Below are 21,226 nucleotides of genomic sequence, written 5' to 3' on the forward strand. Positions count from 1 at the left end.
TAAAGTATTTAAAACCTCCAGTCACGTGTGTGTGTGTGTGTGTATAACATTTGCCTTTTATTATCATGCATCTGACATATATGATATTCATTTGCAGGCTGCCTTTTATTATCCTGCCTTTTAAACATTTCAGTAATCAACATGGCTAGATCGCTAGAAATTAGCAAATTAGCATTGATGCTTTCTGTGACTATCTATTGTTGATGCATAACCAAAATGGAGATCTATAGAGCCTGTTAACTCAGTAACACATGTGGCAATTTTTTATTCTGTAAATAGAGAGGGTTTGCACTTTACTTAAAGCTCCAATCATTTGTTTACTACTGAGGAATTCTGTATGAGATGAATTATAGTTTGGTGTTTGCTGGGTGTTTTTGTGTGCACCACACAAAAGTTGCAAGAATCATGTAAGATAATGAATGAATCAAAATATCCATCTCTTAGTTTCGTCCGGATTCGATTGTGTGTATATTTTTTTAGCATCAATATGTTGAATCTCACTCTGTGGTCCATCATCGGGAAGTAGAAGTGTGCAAGGAGATGTACAAATATAAAATATCTACTTTTTCTAGCAGAAACTTAACCAATTTTGCCCAATTAAAATGACTAGATACAATCAACATCTGTGGTGCAATTTGGTAGATACATTCTATGGTAAACATTTTCAGTGGACATTGTCAGAAACACATTCATTGTGATGATGGGGTTGTAGGAAAAATGAATCTGGGTAATTTAATGAGAAAATCCTGACACATTCTCATGACTTGGTTCTAAATCCAATATTTCAAAGGACTCAGCTTGATTGAGATTGAGGTTGCTGTGGAAGGACTCTTAAGGTCAGCTAAGTCGAACCATCTGTCTTGGCCATAAGCTTCATTTGCTTAAAGAGCTTATTGGATGATGAAAATATCCTTTTTAAGGCAGTTTTTACAAGATATTTTGTTCTTCAGAAAGTTAGGCCGTACAGTTTTTTCCATCTACTTTGTCTAAGCAGGCAATCCATCTTCTTTATTTAAGGAAGCTATTCCTGTCTTGATTTCTGTGTTCATTTTTGATACCTAGTCTGGTTTTAACTCTTTTCCAAGTGCAAGACAACTTGGAGACAAGGATACGTACCGTACATCCTTTTGTGATTTGATAGCATGTATATTGTTTCAGATTCTATCCAAGTATAAAATGGAATACAATGGTGAAGCTGCTAGGTAGATTAGTACTGTTTGATTACCTTTTACAACAAATTTGAATATTATAGTGATGGTTATGTATTGTCATGGTGGTTTTGTTTATATATATTAGTTTTGCTCATCTTAGAGAGAAGCAAAATAAGACCTAGAACCTTATTGTCATTGATGCTAAGAATTCCTTTAATGCGCAAAGGACATTTTCAGTGTATAATGCTCGTAATAAGCATAAGCTCACACGAGCACTATTGAAAGTTGAAGAGTTTTAAGTGGTTGTAGGCAAGATTTCTTTGTGAAAAGAGTAGCTTGAGTGAATTTAGTGGTAGGGTAGTTGTTGTATGTGATATAATTAAGCTTTTTGTCATTACTTTTGCCTATAAGAATCTAGCATTGCCAGCTCCATTTGGTTCCCCAGGGTAGAATTTTAGGTCAATTTTTCTTCCAACGCTACAAATTGGTGGTTGTTTAAGTGGGAAAATTCATTAGGCATCATTGACAAGTCTCGATGTCCATGTGTTATATCTGATTTATTTAAAATGAATACACTAGGTGGTACAAATAGGAATTTTTAAAATGCAATCTTGGCATGTTTCAACGATCATGTGCTGCAATCTAATTGTTTTTTTTTTCAAAGAAAAAGCTTGAAGTTTGAAAAAGAGGCATGATGAAAGGTTTAATTAACAGAAGGGCTTGCTTGTTGAATGATATTATCATAAAAGAGGAGGATTGAAGATAAATAGAAAGTTGTTTGATGTGACAAAGTACTCAATTGTTAGTCTTTGGATGGGAAAAGGTGGGAAGTTCGTTCTCTCAGCCATTATGCTTGTACTCTTAACACATTTCTCAAACAAGAGAAGCAAGCATCATTGTTCTTGCCATTTGCATTTTTAGTTAAGACGTAATAGAAGTAGAATTGAAAATAGTGGGGGATAAAAAAAGGATGAGGAATAAGTAGAATGAGTTTGAAAATTAATGTTAGTCACTTACGCAAATGTTTCAATGAATGAAAGTATTTGTAATCAATCGTCATTTATTAAGTAATGATAAAGAAGCTGAAAAAGTACAATTTTTGTACAATAAAATTTTAGTTTAATACAAATGGAAGCTTGACATACTAATTCTCAAAGGGAACTTATTTTCTTCATTATTATTTGTAAGAAGTGGATAAATGCTTTTGATGTCTAAGTTAATTTTTTTACTAGTGTTATAAATAATTACACAACTAAATAAATTCACTTATTTTTCCAACAATGTTCCCATTCAAGACATATTCAGTTTTCAGTGGCAACTTCCAAAAGAATTTTAGATGCTCAAAAACTATTAGCTATCTAGAATTCAACATAGATTGCAACACTACATGTCTACAATGTATGCAATCATAATCTTAATTCAAATATTTTGCCAATGACATTGATAATTGTATTACAAAGTCTATGTTGAATCTTGACGTGAGTGACTTGCTATTGTTTGATCAATGTAAAACTAGCTTACTTGCATTATAGATAGAAAGTCTTGTTACAGTTAGAATCTTAATTCAAATATTTCGTCAATGATATTGATAATTGCATGACACAGTCTATGTTGAATCTTGATGTAAGTGACTTGTTATGGTTTGAACAATGTAAAACTAGCTTACTAGCATTAGATAGGAAGTCTAGCTTTAGATAAGATGGTGCCCTGGTATATGAGCACCAAATTCACCTTATATTAAAAGAACAAAAAAAAAAGAAAGTTAAAAGAAAATAATGCAAGAATAGAGAAAGATAGATAATTCACATAATTCATGAACTATTGTAGGTGAGTTAAAAGTCAGCTTAACATTCTTATCTACAAAAATTATTGTGTATGAATACTTTGTCAGATTAATTAGATAATGAACACATTGAATGACATAAAAAATAAAAAATAAAAAATAAAAAATTGCAAGTCTTCTATTTTGTGCACCCTTACAATATCAACTACAAAAAAAAGACTTTAGAAAGTTGATAAGTAAATTATGAAATAATTTATTGTTAATTATAAAAAATATTACAAGTTCTTCGTGAATAGTTTATAACTACGGATGAAGGTAGGGAGAGGGAAGAAAGAAGGTTAAAAGTTTATATTGAATTCAATATTTAAGTAGAGATATTCCAAACTAATAAGTATGAAAGACAAATGACAATTGAAAAAAATCTTTATATAATCATTTTATATTCATAACAAAATACTTGAATTGTTAATCTTTTTATTGTTTAAAACTTACAAAAACAATTTCAAATATAGTAATTGCTAACTTTTATTTTAATTTCTTTGATTTTTAAAAAATGTAAAGCTTAAATCTTAAAGTTCTTATAATCTTCTTAAATAAAAATTTAATAATATACAAATATATTAGATTATTAAAATAAATATAATATATTTGTATTAAATTTTTGCTATTAAATATTTATATAAATATTCAAGATCATACTCAATAATTGAAAATATAAAATATTATTGATTAACACTTTGTCTTTCTTATTTTTTTGGTTTATACATTGACTCTTAAATTGCCCAATGGCTTGTGGAGAACAAAGAAGTTAACAAAAGAATGAGTCAGTGTAGTAATCTATCAAAGACCCTTAAATTGAAAGGTACAACCCACTTTTGAATACAAAATTTGCAATGAATTTTGTTTTTCGGGTTGGGGGTATGCTCTTAACCAGAGAGTAGAAGAGGCAAAGACCAGATTGTTCAACTCTTTAAACAACCTAGGCAAGTAAAAAGGGGACTAACTCTTAAAATGCAATCTATTCTAACTAAAATGCAAGGATAGAAACATGCATGACTAGCTACGACAACAAGAGAGTGGGAAGGATGACTAAATGGATAATTCTCAAATTGTTGAGTTTACTGATACTTCGACAATACCTAGATTGTCTATCTTTCAGCTACTCCATTAATTAATTTTTGGCCCTCTTATGTAATAAACTAAGCTACACCACGAACTACCATGTATATCAGGAAGAGTAGAAAAAGGTTTATGTTGAAGAAAGTAAGACATACAATTTACTAAATGGAGGAAATAAAACCATGTTCATTCACAAACATTCAATTTTCAACAACAACACATTCATTTTAAATACTATGCTGCAATTGATTTTTCCTTCTTCGTCTTCTTGGAGGGTGACTGAAAAGAGGTGGCTTTTGTGATCAAATCTTTTGATGGAGTGGCCTCTTCGTATCTTCTCTTCTTTCTATCAATTGTCTCCTTGAGCCGTGACTCAGTAGAGAGGACATTGACGATAGATTGGAGGGCCATAGGATCAAATAGCTTCCTCGGTACTAGGGGAGTTTTCTTGCTCTGGGAAGTAGTAGGGATGGCACTAACCTTAGTCACTGAGAGGGCCAAGGTATCCCCTTGCTGAGACATGTATTGTCCATCCATGGGGTTTGTGTCACCATCTAGGTTGATGACTTGAACAGGGGAGGCAGGCTTGGCAACTGACTTCTCTTGTTCTTTCTCATTTTCTTTGTCCTTATCCCCTTCCTTCTCCCCAACTTTTTTGGTGTCTGAAAGAGAGCCACCTCCACAGGTAGGAATGATTAGCACATTTTTGTTTGGAGGCTGGTCTCCACCTTGTCTAATAGATTGAGTTGGTCCTGTAGAAGTTGAAGTAGTAGTTGTGGTGGTGGTTGCAATAGTTGATTATGCGACTCTAGAAGTTACTCCACCGGTAGAACTAGTGCTTACCATCCTCTTCTTCCTTGCACGGGTCCACTCTAGCCACTTATCTATCCTTTTGATAATTCCGTGCATCAAGACTTCCATGGTATTGATGACAGGACTTGTAGGTGGGGCATACATGATGGGAGTGACTTTGATTTGCTCATAAGACAAGGGATGCATGTAGTCGCCATCATCTACAAGGTCGAAAACATCAATGGAATCATTAAACAATTTAATTTCCTCAATAGTTAATCAGGACCAAAACTTCTCTCGAGTCTGGTATTCATTGAGACATCCGGCCCAATAATCTTCGATATCTGTAACATTTTTGTAAGCATATCCTAGCTTCAAATGGTCCCTCACGAAGTTCACTGGATCATATTGAGGCCTTAGTACCTCATAATCAACCAATTTGACTTTGCTCTCAAAATTCTTCACTAGATTTTGAGCATCGGATCTAGAAGCATAGGAATAGGGTCCAACCACCATGGGGAAGGGAATCTCGACTATTTTCTTCATGTTTGAACACAAGGTGTTCACTTCAAGAAATTATTGACATAATTCAACTAGAACTACCTTATCCTCTGGTTACCTAGGCAATCTCTTGCGAAAACCATCAAAGACACTTATCCACAGGTATGAGAAGCTTAGAAATTGGATGAATGAGCATCCAAAATGGCTGATAGCTGAAATTGCCTCTAGTGAAAATCTCCTTTCAGGGCATCCTTGCGATTCCCGACATAACCTCATTGTGAAGGCATCATTTACTGCCACATATTCCTTGAAACTCCTTTGCAACTGTACGTGCGGGTAGAACTCATACACCTTTGTATGTTCATCATAGTTCTGAATATTGGGAAGGTCAAGCCATAGATGATGTGTAGCCAAGATGTAGATTAGGTAAGAGGACATGTAGAAATGTTTGAATCCTCTAGCCAAATTCTTCCATGAGGTGAGCTCATCACAAATGATTTGGGCCTAGTCAATTTGCATACCTTCAACACATATTGCTTGCACTAGGAAGAAACGGTGCTTAATAAACTCCAAAATCTCCTCTTTACCTTTTAGCCTTAGCAGCAAGGCAATGATATCTATGATCTCTCTTTTCAAATTAGTGTTGAAAAGAGTTTTAGGCATCTTTCTCTTCTTTGATCAAGGCATCTGAAACCATGTCCTTTGTATATCCTCCCTTCTCAAGGTCTTCTTTTCGTTGAACATAGACGCGAAAGAGCCAAAGTCAATATCACAATACTCCTCCTTTACGGGGATGTTGAATGTAGACTACAATAAGGCTTTGTTGATCGAAAGGAGGATGGATTGATCAGGAAAGAAAATTTGCCTTGTTTCTGGTTCATATCTCTTGATACATTCTCTTACAAGCTCTAGTGCTTGTACTACCATGGAAAAACTAGCAACTTCTATCAATCCACTCTCTTTTAGATTTTGAGTGATCGAGTGAATAGGCTGGGAGTTCAGTCTTCTATGGAGATCACTCAAATCATAAAATTTGAATGACGTATTTGTTAAATCCTTCAATTCACTCTCTAGGCCTATTGACTTATCATAACCCGCAACTTTGATATCCATTTGCTATGATTGCACAAGATGCATTTCTTGATAAATAGCCATTATAAAATACTTGGGGAAACAAATTTCAAGTAATTTTGATGAAATAAGTATAGGAATCTGAACATTGGCAACACACAAATAAAATTAAAGTTTGGCCAACGATTATAATGACGAGATTTGCATTAAATTTCACAATCAACGACTATTTAAACTTTTGGTTTCTTGCACATAAAAAATCATAACCCCGGAAGCCTTTTCACTTTACTTAATATAAAGTCTTATTACTAAAAGTCACTTACTAAAACAAGTGCTTTTAGTTTTGTAGAAAGTGACTTGTTTCCCTTCAGAATATGGAATATAGATATATTTGACATCTTAACATATGCAAGGGAGAGAGAAACTCAACTTTTTTGTAAGCCCAATTTCCTTTCATTTGGAATCGCATCACGGGGAATGATCCTTCAATAGTTTACACACTTCATTCTTTCATTTTCTGTCCTAAGCATTTAACACTTCCTTTCCTTTATGTTGGGGTCATACCTTCATAGCTTACTTTTCCAGAAGTATCTTTGGAGTGTTTCCAAAGAATATTAGCACTTTAAAGTGACTTACTTTTTTTATAAGCCTTTGGAGAAGTGACCCTTTATATTACCTAGGGATGGAAGACCCCTCTCTGAGCAACAATTTTCGAAGTGAAGAAGCCTCTACAACATTTAACCCTTTAATCTCAATCTAATGGCCACAAGGTTAGATCACGACCATGCATAACTGATTATGAGCTCAAAATAGTTCATTTAACATCGTGGTCACACTTTTTATACACAACAACTTGGATTTGACATAAGCCATATTAGCTTCAGATGCAGGGTAGAATATCTTCACTTTCATTAGTAAGCAACTAAAACCCCATAGACCTGCTCTTCCTCATAAAAGTAGACCTTTATCTCTACAACCTGAATGTAATTCTTCTTGGCTTCGACTTGCAACTTTGTGGGTCTCTCCATCATGACATAATTAGTTCCACAACTTGTTAATTGTTACCATGGCTCTACTCCTTGGGAACACACTTGATAAGGCTTGCCAAGGAGGAAGACTAGCTCAGTTGCTCGAAATCCGTACAAAATAGAATGATCGGGCAATATAGAAGTCATCAAAACATGAAAAACTTACTTCTCATTGGGAAGATGCCAAAACACATCCCAACCATACCTAAATCACCTAGATCTCGAACGCATTAGAAAAATAAAAAATCCATGTGGAAGGATTGGTAAAGGTAATGCAAGGATACCTGAAAAATATAGAAAGTGAGATACTCAAGAATTATGAGAAGTAACCTAATGAATACTTAGACATTCACTTTAGACAGAAACACATTAAATACCAATGACTTGAACTTTACAAGGGAAGAATTGAAATTTGGCAACAAATACAAAATTGAACATAGTAATACAAAATATCAAAAATAAAATAAAATTATATTGAAAATTATTAAGATTTAAATTTTAACTCTTACATAAAGAAAATAGTTAATATGTCATGTCATTGATATAATTACTATTTAATCTTAGTTCTAAAAATGAATTAAATGTTCCATGGTAAATGAAGATTTCGACAAAAGAGGACATAAGCTATAATTAATGCATTAAAAGTGGAGTGTAAAATGTATCTTAATTTCTCATGAAGAAAACTAATTTTACTCACTATTATTGTTCTAAGCCAACCAAAAAATAGATAAATTATTTTGTTTAAATCATTTAAATAGATGGAAAATTTAAAGCAATAGTTTATAGACATGTTTTAGAAATTCTTTACTAATTGGTTATTTAAAAATTACTACTGCATCTAATAGATGCAATAATATCCTACCCATGGCAGAAACTAATAACTATTATGTTCTCACTTCGATTGTACCTTTCTCGTTTATAAAAAGAGAAGTTTGCTTCAATTTTCTATGCAATTTTTACTTGTTTCATTTTCAACAACCTAAACACATCATGATGCATAATTAATGGTTGACGGGAGCAAATGCAAGTTTTTAACAACATAAAAACATGAGAGATTATGTATAATACGTTGGAAATATAAGAGGAGTATTTGAGAGGGGAGGGATGAATTGGTTACCACTAAAATAAATCCCAGATCCTGTAGATGTCAATACAAATCAAAACTTTGATTAAACTGTATCATGTTGTAACTCGGTAAACATACATGCACTCAGCTTACACTAGCAAATGTTGTAACTTGGTAAACACTGAAATAATTAACTGCTTAACATAAAAATCTTTAAGATATTATCTATGATTAATCTTACTTAGTTGCAATGTGCCTTTGTTAATACTACATTAATTGACTGATCTTCAACATGCTCTGGTTGATGCATCACTAAACTGCATTTTAGTGAGCTTCAAATAAGGGAATGAACCCTAACTTACCTCTTAGATACAAAAATGCGTCCTTAGGTAATGGCTTAGTGAATATATCTGCAGTTTGCTCTTTAATATTCACATATTCCAATCTTACCTCTTTATCTTGTACCAATTCTCTTAAAAAATGATATTTTATAACAATGTGCTTGGTTTTGGTATGCATCACATGATTCTTTGATATATTAATTGCATTGGTGTTATCACAGAATATAACCACTGGATCCTTGATTTCTATCTTTATACCTACCAACAGTTGCATGAACCAAACAATATTTGAACAATTAACTGCCATTGCTACATATTCTGCCTGTATTGTGGATTGAGAAATAAAATTATGCTTCTTGCTTGTCCAAGACACTTGTATTTTACCAAGAAAGAGTGCTCCACCACTTGTGCTCTTTCTGTCATGAACACTTCTTGTGCAAACAACATCTATGAAAGCTTTTAAATCCAAATTGCCTCCTTTTTTGTATCATAAATCATATTCTTCAGTACCTTTTAGATACCTCATGATTCTTTTGATTGCCATCATATGATTTTCTTTGGGATTTGTTGAGAATCTTACCACCATACCAACTGCTAATGCAATATGAGGCCTTGTGTGCACTACATATTAAAATTTTTTAATCATTGATCTATATGTGGTCTAATCTACTTCTTTGGAATCATCATTTTTGGAAAGCTTATGTCAGGTAGACATAGGTGTTCCAACAAGTTTTGAATCTTCCATTCCAATTTTTTTTAGTATCTCCTTGATGTATATTGATTGAGTAATGTAGATACCATCTTTCTTTTGTTGGATTTGCAATCCAACAAAGAATTTTATCTCTCCAAACATAGACATCTCAAATTCTTTACCCATTTCTTCTAAAAATGACTTGCTTAAGTCATCATCATTTCCTATAAATAAAGTGTCATCCACAAATATTTCTGTCAACACAATATTCTTGTTTGGTCCTTCTCTGATATATAGACTGCTATTGTCATTTGTTCTTTGAAAACCAATTTTTATCAAGTAGTTATGAAGTCTTTCATACCAAGCTCTGGGAGCTTTCTTGAGACCATACAACACTTTGTGTAATTTGTAGACCATATCTCTTTTGCTAGGGTCTACAAAACGTTCAGGTTGTTCAATATAAACTTCCTCATTAAGAATTCCATTCAAGAATGTAGATTTTACGTCCATTTGATATACTTTAAATCCTCTATGTGTTGCATATGCTAGTAGAGTTCTAGCACCTTCTAACCTTGCAATAGGAGCAAAAGTGTCACCATAATCAATACCTTCTTCTTGAGAATAACCTTTACATACTAACCTTGCTTTGTTCCTTGAAACTTTTCCATCTTCATTTAGCTTATTCCTGAATATCCACTTTGTATCAATAAAATTTTTATCCCTGGGTCTTGGAACAAGAGTCCAAGTCTTATTCTTCTCTATCTATTCTATTTCTTCATTCATAGCTTCAATCCAACTTTCATTATTCAAAGCATCTTTAATATTTTTAGGTTCAAATTCAACAAGAAAACATGTACTTTTAATTTGTTTCTTGTCATTGTTCCATCTGACTTGTCTCTAATGATTTGATCAAGTGCATGGTGCTTTCTAACATATCTTTCTAGCATAGGTACTTTGGATTTATAATTCATTTCACTAACCTCTTCATGATCTTCTATATCAAGCTCAGGTCCTATTGTCTGTGACTCAAGTCCATCAAACTTGGTTTGCTTTGGCACTAGCTCGGTAGCTTCTGACTTCGGGTCCTTCAGATTATGACTTAGGTTGCATTGGTTGCAACTTAGTAGCTTTTGGATATTTTGGGGACTCAGGAGGTGAGGCCTCCTAATTTCATAGTAAACAAATCTTCTGTAAGCCTAAAGTTCTTTGTTGCTTTCTTCTTCACTCTTTTATTGGGTTTGTAGCCATAGCATATTTCATAAGGAGTTTGATTTGAGTCTTTCTTCAACTATACTATGTTCAAGGTATGCACTATAGTACTGATTGCTTCCTTTCGATATTTGATTGCAACACTATTTTCTATCATTAATGCTCTTGCACAATCCATGATGGATATGTTCCTTCTTTCAGCTATATCATTCTACTGAGGTGTACTAGAGGTTGATACATGTCTCTTAATTCCTTTTTTAATGCATAATTCATTGAACTCATTGGAAATTAATTCACCACCTCTCTTTCATCTCAAACATTTTAGTTTCTTTCCAGTTTCTTTCTCTACTCTTGCCAAATACCACTTAAATCTTTGAAAAGCTTCAGACTTTTCTTTTAGATACATTATAGTCATCATTCTAGAATAATCATCAACAAAAAGAATAAAATACTTATCTCCACTATCACTCTCTATTCCAATAGGTCCACATAGGTTTGTATGAACCAACTCCAAGACTTCTTCAGATTTATAGTTCTTGCTTTTGAAACAAGTCTTTCCCATCTTTCCAATTTGATAATTTTTGCATAGACCCATATAAGGTTTCTTAAGACTAGGAATACCTCTTACTCTTCTATTTTTTCTTATCTTCACCAAATTATCAAAGTTACATGACATAACCTTTTATGCCATAACCAACTTTCTTCTACTTGAGCAATAAAATATGAACTTTCACTGAGATCTGGCAAGAATAGATTACCTTTTGTTTGTTTGCTAGACCCAACCAGATTTCCTTTTCCATCCAACAGTTTGGCCTTCCCATTCATGAATTCCACCTTGAATCCAATGTTATTCAATTGTGCCACACTCAATGGATTATGCTTTAGTCCTTCATCCCATTAAGAATTGCCACATCTAAGTTCATTGGTTAGTGAAATACAACCTTTTCCCTTTATGCAACAAGGTTCATTGTTTCCAAATCTCACACTACCACCATCATAATGTTCCATGTGTTCAAATTTTAATTTATCACTAGTCATATGATGTGAGCAGCCACTATCAATAATCCATGTATCATTTTTAATAATGTGAGAGATAAGTGCAATTTTATCTCCTTCATCATCAGATTCATCTTTTATAACAATATAAACCATTTCATTATCTTCACTACTATCTAAATCTTTAGCTATGAAATAAGATTTCTTACCTTTATCCTTGTAGTCTTTGTAGTTTTTGAAATCCTTCTTTCCTTTGAACTTGCTATGCTTCTTTTCATCTTTGTCTTCTTTGTTTGGGCACCTAGTAGCAATGTGTCCAACTTTTTCACAAGAGAAACAGATTAAGGGAATTTTACCTTTATAATTTCCTTTGCCATTGGGATACCTTCTTGCAAGTAATGCTTCAATGGCTTCAAGATCATTGTCAGAACTATCTTTCTCTTCACTTTTAGATTGTTTGCTATTAGACATTTTGGCTTTCTTCTTGAGTGATACCTTGGCTTCAAATGCAGACTCAAGATTGCTAGAACTAGGAATATAATTATTATAGTTATCAAGTTCAAATGCTATCAACCTTCCAACTAGTGCGTCCAAACTTATCTTGTTATTTGGATCACATCTCATTTCTTGAATATCAGATACTTTGATTGCATAGATAGGAAGAAGGGTTTTGAGTACCTTGCTTACTATTGTTACATCATCAATTGTTCCTCTAGAGGCTTTTATAGCACTGACATTGGCTTTGATTCTATTAATATATTTTACAATGTTTTCATCTTCTCTAATTTTCATATGATCAATTGGCCTCATAAGCTTTCTACCTTGGCTCTTTTTACATTATCATCACCTCCATAGATATACTTTAGTTTGGTGCATATTTCATGAACAATATCGCATCCTTTTACTTCATCAAATTCAACATAGTTAAGAGTTGATGCTATGTCAATCATCATGATATTATGATTTTTCTTTTTAGCAATTTCTTCTACAAACATTGTACTAGTAGGAGCCTTATAAGCAGTGTTTAAGTACTTCAAACCCAAATCATTGATGGTTGTCAAATGCAACTTCATAAGTTCTTGCCATGCTGCAAATTTGTCTCTGTTCAACTTGGGAATCTCTCTTCTATAAGAAATCCTAATCTTCAACTTAGGTCCTTAAAACCTTGTTTGCAAGAACCAAGAAGCTCTGATACCAATTGTTGGAAATATAAGTAGAGTATTTGAGAGGGGAGGGGTGAATTAGTTACCACTAAAATAAATCCCAGATCCCTTAGATGCCAATACAAATCAAAACTCTGTTTAAACTGTGTTCTGTTGTAACTCTGTAGACACACATGCACTCAACTTACACTAGCAAATGTTGTAATTCGGTAAACACTAAAATAACTTAGTAAGTGCTTAATGTGAAAATATTTAAGATATTATTTGTGATCAATCTTATTTATTTGCAAACATAAAATAAATAGCATGAACACAATTGACACCAAAATTTAATGTGGAAACCCAATTTTGGAAAAATCACCAATTGCAACTAGTTACTGATTTTCACTCTTCTAAAGTGAGCCCTGTTAGGAGACAACCCTATTAAAGGTTACAAAATACACTGTTATGCATGATCATTTTAGAAGATTTAATCACCTTTTTAGGAGTGGCCTTGTTAGAGGTCTATAGATAATTCAATCTAGAAACACCACCTTGTTAGAGGATTTACAAATATCTATTAAGCCAACTCTATTAAGAGATTTAGATCACTGCTACAATGGTTAGAAAGTAACAATGAGATGACTTGATTTCTGATGCAACTGAATTACTGATTACAAATCTCAATTTTGGCTTGTATACTTGATCCTTCTTGATCTAATGTATCTTTGCAATTCAACAAGGATATTATGCTTATCCTTCCAATTCGCTTCCTCTAAGCATCATCAAATCTTCTATTACGTTCCACACATTCAATTCTCAACTTGACCTTATATTTATATCTTACATATTATCAAGTCAGCTTGAATACAACTTAGAATAATTAATATTCATCTCCTCAACTGGATAGAACCAACAAATAATTTAATTAAACTCAATATGCCAAAATAAAAAAAATTCTACATTAGTTGACCATGCTTGGTCGACACTAACTCAAAATGATTTTTCTATGTTAACCAAGTGAACTTGGTTAACACTCATATTCACAAAGTTCCTTTGGTAACCAAGTGAGCTTGATTAATACTGGTTCCATCCAACATTTCTTTCATTAATCGAGTGAACTTGGTTAACACTCAACTTCTGCAAACTTTCCTTTGTCGCCCGAGTGAACTCAGTAGACACTGTCTTTTGAACTTGGCAAACTTTGGGATGCTTGACAGACATAGGAAACTATCTTCAATGCCTAAGTGAGCTTGACATACACTGACTAGCAATGATATGACATTTTATGTAACATCAAAGACAATATACAATTAAACAATTTCTTTTCAAATAATATTGGTATTAGAGTGGTCTAATTTAGGGTGCCCATGGATATTTGTTTGAATTAATTTTTATTATTGAGATGATCCTAAAAAGAGTGATCACAAGACTCCAATATTATGGTGGAATGAAGAGGTGAGGAAAAATAATGAAATGTGAAGAAACCCTTAGAAATAGAGTTGCGTCACTAGAGCTATGCCTAAAGTTCCCAACAAAGACTTAAGAAAAGCTTATTAAATTAAAAATGTTGTTTGTAGAGATTAAGCTTCCATAGATAGGGTGATGTGTGAACTTGCTACAAATTAACTAACCATTAAGAAGATGAAAGGTTGCAAAATATTTTCTTATAGGTTAGGACAAGCAATCTAAGGTTGATAAATGTAGAGGGAGGGATTTGATTGGGTCCCTTTCAAATTTTAAGTAAACAAATAATGGCACATTTAGCAATAATATTATTTTGGGACTATTTGTTGACTGGGGTTAAACATAACAAGTTTGAAATCAATATAAAAGAAAGATTTATTCATGCTTTGATTTTGTGGTAAACCTATCCAATTAATTGTAACAATATAATTAGGTTGATAATGTGAGAGATTAAAATTCCATAATCCATTGAAATTATAGTGATTTTCTTATGGATTAGATTGTGTTAAGATTTTTATCATCAATTTATCGAATCACTTTGTTTTGTATTTCTTGCTCTCTTACATCTTGATGATGCATCACATGGCCTGATTCGAAATGTTGATAAAAATCTTGACACAATCTAATCCAAAAGTAAATCACTATAGTTTGATAATGGTTTAAAAATTTGTTTAAGAATAATTGTTATGTCAATCAAAATATTTAAGTGAAACTATTTTAGGGAAACAATAGTGTAGGATTACTTCTTGCAATTAAAAGGTATGTATTGATGAATGTGGATTTAGAGGAATTTTTTGCAACATGATGAAATAATAGGACGTCAACATATAAAAAAGTTATTAAAAGAAAACTTGAAGAGATTGTTGAAGCAATTGAACAACTTGTATGCTATTAACACACTAAGGTACTTTGATGAGGGTGACTAAATAAATTAAAAATGTATAGTATCTCAATGCAAATGAAAACATAGTGAAATTCATTCCAACAAAAGCAAGAGGTTTGGAAAATGTTGGTTGTTTACATGTTTATACAAAGATCAAGAGTTTAGGTAGTCATTTTGTGAGAGATGGGTATATAGACTTGAAATGATCAAATGTGCATCCCAAATTGAACCTATATAATTAAATTGAAATGAACTCTTAGTAATTTTAGGATCACTTTAGTTGATACAAAAAATATGAGATAGAAGATAGTTTGGACGAAGAAAAGATTGATCTATGTCACCATTGATTTAAAAAAAGAAGAAAAAAGAAAAAGAGTGGATGAGTTAGCTTTGCCACATTAAAATATAAAACAAGAAAAATGTAAATTCTCTATAATTTGATTTTAGGTGATGTCGTACAAAGGATTAGATTTGAAAGACATGACCACTTTCATTTTTTTGATGAATAGTCCCTTTCTATTAATAAAGTAATATACTTGTTACATCATTCAATCCATTATATTAGGTAAAAAGGGTGTAAAACTTTAAATATCTAAGCAAGTTAATTTTTATACTTTATATTAAATTAATTTTGTTGGAGCACATGCAATTCTATTTTATGCATTTGATAGTTTTGGAAGTTCTTACTTATATTTAGGATATGGATACATTTTTAAGCTTAGAGATTAAATAAGTATATAAGATATAATTTATTCATATTGAACAAGAGAGGGAAAAAAAATTCAAATGTAGAGGATGCTAATAAGTGATTGAAAGACTCAAACAAATTGTTCATATTTTTGTGCTCAAATTTTCCACTTTTGAAGATCACCCAAAACAAATTATGTAAATTTAAAATTATTAGTTTGAATTATGAGGTGAAGCACTTCATTAAATGAAACAAAATTAAAATTCAAGAAGACTTAGATTTTCAATTACACTAGAATTTTACAACATGTACAAAGTTTGATTTTGGAGGTGCTTAAGATGCAATATAAAATGAGCAATTTCACCATATGAGGACATGATCTTATAGTCTACACATCTGTAAACAAAAAAATTATATTTTAAATGAGTTTGGACAAGATAAGTTGTTACAATACACACTCACATTTTAGTTAATTTATAGAAACAAAATTGAGTATCTATAGTAGACATAAGACAAAATCACACAAACCAAATAGTCAACATACAAAGATATAAGCATAAATTTAACAATAACTACAATGTATACTTATAACTATTAATAATATGCATTTGATAAGTGCAAGATATCAAATAGACATACGATAAACAAAATTATATAAATAATAATTTCACATTTTTTAGACTACAAGTATCTAGGCAGGCTTCCCTAATAAATTATAGTGCATCAAGTAAATTTGACTAATAACATCCAAGCAGCATACTCTCTAATATCACTTGGGTTGAGGGAAGATTGAACCTCAACACTATGTGGTTACTGCATAAAGCTCTCATTGATTACGCTAAACCCCTAGTCCACAATAGTTTTAGTTTCGGATATATAGAGATTAAACAATTAAATTCTACATAATGATATGTATTTACTAGTAGTTTTCTTCAAATACAAATTACAATATTGAAAAATTAACGATAAAAATTTGCATGTTTTAAAGTATAGTAATTATATATAAATTATATAAAAATTATTATTTTTAATTTAAGTCTTATTTATTTATTTTTATCAATAAAAGGCCTAAGTTAAAATCTTTAATTAATTAATTACATGGTTCCTTTGATTAATTGGGGATTTCTTAATCCATTTACATAGTTCAAGAATGACTTAGGGGCATTCCCCTATTTTCATCATTAAGAGTTCCTAGATTGCATTCTTGATTAGTTAATGGCCTTTGTAACTTTGGCAAATGCTTTTATGATTATGGCTTCCCTTTATTGTTGCATATTTCCTTGCTTGTCTCCATAAAATGGCCTACAAACAAGAGTTCTTGATAGAGATCGTTGTTAGATTAACCAATTGAAAGATTTAATTGTTGACTATAACTATAATATTTTTTGTATCCTTATTAATTTTTTTTTTTTTTGTTCTTAATTATATCTTGGTATGTATGACCTATCCTTGATTAATATCTTAATTTTGTAATTGATTTAGAAGGAGTTACTATCAAATGTATTCTTGTAGCTGTATTGTCTTAAAATGGACACACTTTCCTTTTAAGACCGTTGAGCTCCCTCCTCTTCACAATTCCCTCTCTGGATCAAGGATATGCTCATGCTTGCTCTTATTTTCCTTCTTTTCCCCTTCTTTCTTCCATATATGCACTTTATCTCTTGCATCTAACTTGGCTCTTTGTCGCATCCAACATCTGTCCTCCTAGACTAGGTCAACCTAGGTTGACCTACTCTATACCAGGTCGACCTAGTCCTAGACTAGGTCAACTTAGGGCAACCTAGTCCCTAAAAGTTCATGATTTTAGGGCCTACAATTCCTAAGGGGTTTAATTAGTGAATGACTATTATCTAGTCAGCCTATATTGTTTTCCTGCTTAGAAACTCATATATAAGGAGACTTGGAGGTTTCATCTTCATATCTCATCCACATATCATCAAGCACTCAAGCTTTGCTCTCTAGTGAATATTTTTAGCCCTTTTCATTCAAGGATTTCAAGCATTCAAGAAAGGATATATTATCTAGAATTGAAGAATCCTTTATGAGCATCTCCTCTTCAAGATCTAGCATATTGTTGACCATCAAGAGAGGAGATCTGCATTGAAGCATTCATCATCATTGTTGATGAATATCCATATCCATGGCACTATGATGAAGTTATGATTGATCCATTACAAATAGTGGAGATATCCCACATTCCTAATTCAAGATCTACATTACATACACATTACATACACATGGGCAAGGTGAATCCTAACATTTATCTTATTCTTTATAGTCCTTTACATTTACATTTCTCATTTATGGTTAATTCCTTAACCTAGGGCTTCACCAAGGAAAGCCCTCATCAAACCCCAACTCCCAAACCTTTCTTTCTGTAGTGATTTGTAGGTTGGGAGTGAAAATAATTATAGATCTAGAACCTACAATTTGCAAGGTTTCTAGAGTCATTAGTTCTTTAATCATGGACTACGTTAACTTGGTTGTAGGACATCATTCCATGTCGCCCTAGTCCTTCAGTCTTAGATGTTGGAGAGATTTATGGATTTTATTCCTTTCATTGTTTCATTCCAAGTTTTGTAGATGGAAGTTCAAAAAAGCTTCAAATCCAAAAGTTATCAAGAAATTTTTTTTTTCCTCTATGCATTTCAAGGTGAGTCTTTTACATCTCATATTTGTACCCTATATTTACATCTTAATTGAGCTAATTGTACTCACATTACATTTAGATTTAGATTTCCTAAGAAATTAGTTTAATTTTACAAATTCACATAATCCTATCAAGGGCCTAAGAGAGTATATATCTTGGTATTGCATTCCTCTTTACAACTCAAATTTAGTACTAGTGTCCTTCTTCCTTTAGGTCCTAACTAATCTAATTCAGATCATAAGTGGAATCATACTTGGCGATCCCCCTCCTTCCCTTACACAAACACATTTGGATGGCTAGGTGTCATGTAAAGTGGAGGTCTATATCCTATTAAAGTGCTTCCATTTTACCATTGAATATTTTGGTCAACCCAACTTGTGCCCCTTTCTTTTTGGAGTTAGATTGTTTCTTCGAGGTGTTTACCTCATTTTGGTGAACCTAACTTCTTAACCTCTCTCTTGGAGTTTGATATTCTTACCAATGTGAACCCCCTATCTTTTTGGTGTTGGATTATATTATATATCTTCCCCTTTTATATTGGGTGTTCTTTACTTTGGTTAGATCCCAATAGGTTTTCATGTTGTGATCTCCTCTTTTTATGAGCTTAATTTACAAATGGTGATCAAGTGGCTACTACATCTTGAGGTATGACTTCTTTTTCCTCTATACTTCATCCTAATCGTTAGTATATTGAATTATCTGAGAATTAATTTGATGTAATGACTAAGTTGATTTAGCTTCGTGTTCTTAATCTTCCTCTTATTTATTATATTGAACCTAGTAAACCTTTTCTTAAGTCTTTTGATTCTAATGATTTTTGGAAATATCATATTAGTGCTTGACACATACTACAACTCAACACTAACTTTCATATTACTCAACATGTATTGTCTGGAGGCTTATGCTTGACATACACTATGCAATCAACTTGCACTGATCTTTTCTAGATAATGAATAACTGTTTTGTTACTACTTCGTCAAAACCATAACAAGATTAATAATCTCTCCCTTTGACATGAATGGAAAAAACACTTTGTCATGGCATATATAATCTTATTTTATGCATAATTCAGACAATATACTATATCTATTCAACTTCTATGCAAAATTTCAAAACCTTCAATATTTGCAAAAATCTTATCTCGCATACTTTATCACTCCCCCTGAGTAAATACTTCATTTAATTTTTGTAACTCCTTCTGAGTAGATATCTACCTTGAAAAAAATCTCCAAAATTTACATAATCCCCCTTTTTTGACACTTATGTCATTTGGGTGGTACACTTATAGTGTATCTATCCAAAAATGACTTATATAGTTCCATTATGATTCCCAATTATCACTGGCTACATCTAAATATTGAATCTATATTTCTAGATTTTCTGCCATATCTACTAGACCTTCTTGTGTAGAAAGATGAGAATCTTTCTTCATCAATATTTTTGCAAAGGCTAGTTCTTTCTAAAAAAAATTTGTGTAGGGTCAACATGGACTGAATTTTGATAAAATTTGATCTTATATTTGCATCCTTTTCTTGCAACTCGAAAAGACTAATTTGTGTCAGTAATAATCTTTGAAATTGAACTTGACTAGTGCTAGGAGATTGCATCAATATAGTACTTGTTAATTGTAAATCTCCTTGCAGTTGGTCAATTGACTATTGAGTTTCTTTAGTAAAGATATCAACATCACATAATTTTCTATATAGAGAGAAAATGTTCTCCAAAACTTTCTTCACACTCTCCATCTTAGTTGATAAATCAACTTATCTTAGTGCAATGGCACTAGATATTTGGTCCATGACCTTAGTGTAAAATTTCCTTTCAGACCATTCCAATAACTTTACACTTGTCTCTATATCTTCATCCTTTATCTTATCAACTATATGTACAAGTTTCTCTAAGATAGGATTATTAGAAAATGAATCTTTAATATCAAAAGCATCTACAAAAATATCTCTAATATCATGTAGAGCCTATTTTTTCTTATGCTCCATTCTCAAGATTTCTTGCCTTGATTTACTCTATAGAGCCTCTTGAAGGACAACCATTTATTCAAGTGTGATTGTTATTAGATCAAATTGGGGTAGAAAAATCACTTCATCTAAACTCACATCCTCAAATGATGTAGTCTCATCGCTCTTAGGTGTACTGTGTAGCTTGATTACTCGACTTTTGAAGAGTGTAGTTGCTAGAGGAGGTGTAGTGACTGGTAAAGTGACTAGTGTTTGTATGGCTATATGTTCATTTGTCTTAGCAGTTATCTTATCCTTTTAATTTTTTTCAACCTCCATCTGATCTTCAATGGGTTTTAGTAAGGTGAGTGTAGGATTCTCTTCCTTATCCTTTTTCTCTACATTACCCTCTTTGTCAATTATGAAAAGTGCTGGTAACCCTAAGCCTTGTAGAATTTATAGTAATGTAGTTGGGGTATCTAACTCCTTCTCTTTCATCTCAATGACAACCATAGGCATTAAAATGGTGCTTTCTTAAGTTCACTTTTCTATTCTAGGGTTACACTATGATCTATTATTTGTTCATGTGATTCCTTCTCCTTAACTTCTGCAACATGTGGGGCACAATAGAAGTGTCTTGTTCTTGTGTCTTAGTGGATGCAATCTTAACCTTTTGAGATTCATCGATCCTTACC

Source organism: Cupressus sempervirens, chromosome 3, assembly GCF_028749045.1.
Source record: "Cupressus sempervirens isolate cs-2001-9-10 chromosome 3, ASM2874904v1, whole genome shotgun sequence".
Taxonomy (NCBI): Eukaryota; Viridiplantae; Streptophyta; class Pinopsida; order Cupressales; family Cupressaceae; genus Cupressus; species Cupressus sempervirens.